Source organism: Penaeus monodon, chromosome 20 (genome assembly GCF_015228065.2).
Source record: "Penaeus monodon isolate SGIC_2016 chromosome 20, NSTDA_Pmon_1, whole genome shotgun sequence".
Lineage (NCBI taxonomy): Eukaryota > Metazoa > Arthropoda > Malacostraca > Decapoda > Penaeidae > Penaeus > Penaeus monodon.
In genome coordinates this window covers 1497681-1498108 of record NC_051405.1, presented here as the reverse complement: position 1 = coordinate 1498108, position 428 = coordinate 1497681, and positions in this window count along the sequence as shown.

Sequence of the window (428 nt, the reverse complement as noted above, 5' to 3'; positions counted from 1 at the left end):
GTTCGGATGCGTGAGAGACGGAGAGAGGATACGTGGGAGAAAGAGAGGAGGAGAGGAAAATGAGAGGAGGAAGAGAGGAGAGTGAGAGAAGGAAAGCTAAAAGAGGAGAAAGAAGGGAGAGGGTCAAGAGGAAGAGAGGAGAGAGAGAGGAGATGGAGAGGGAGAGGAGAGCGAGAGAAAGAGGAGAAAGAGAGTAGAGAGAGAGGAGGAAGAGTTGGAGAAGGAGAGAGGAAGAGAAGAGAGACGTGAGAGACGGGGCAGGAGAAAAAGGAAAAAGGCAAAAGAAGAAAAAGTGAGGGATAGGAGAAAGAGAAGAGAGGGACAGGGGAGTAAAGGGAGAGTGACAGAGGAGAGAAAGGAGAAGGAGAGGAGCAAAAAAAGGAGGAAGAAGAATAAGAGGAGAGGGCGAGGAGGAGAAAGAGGAGAGA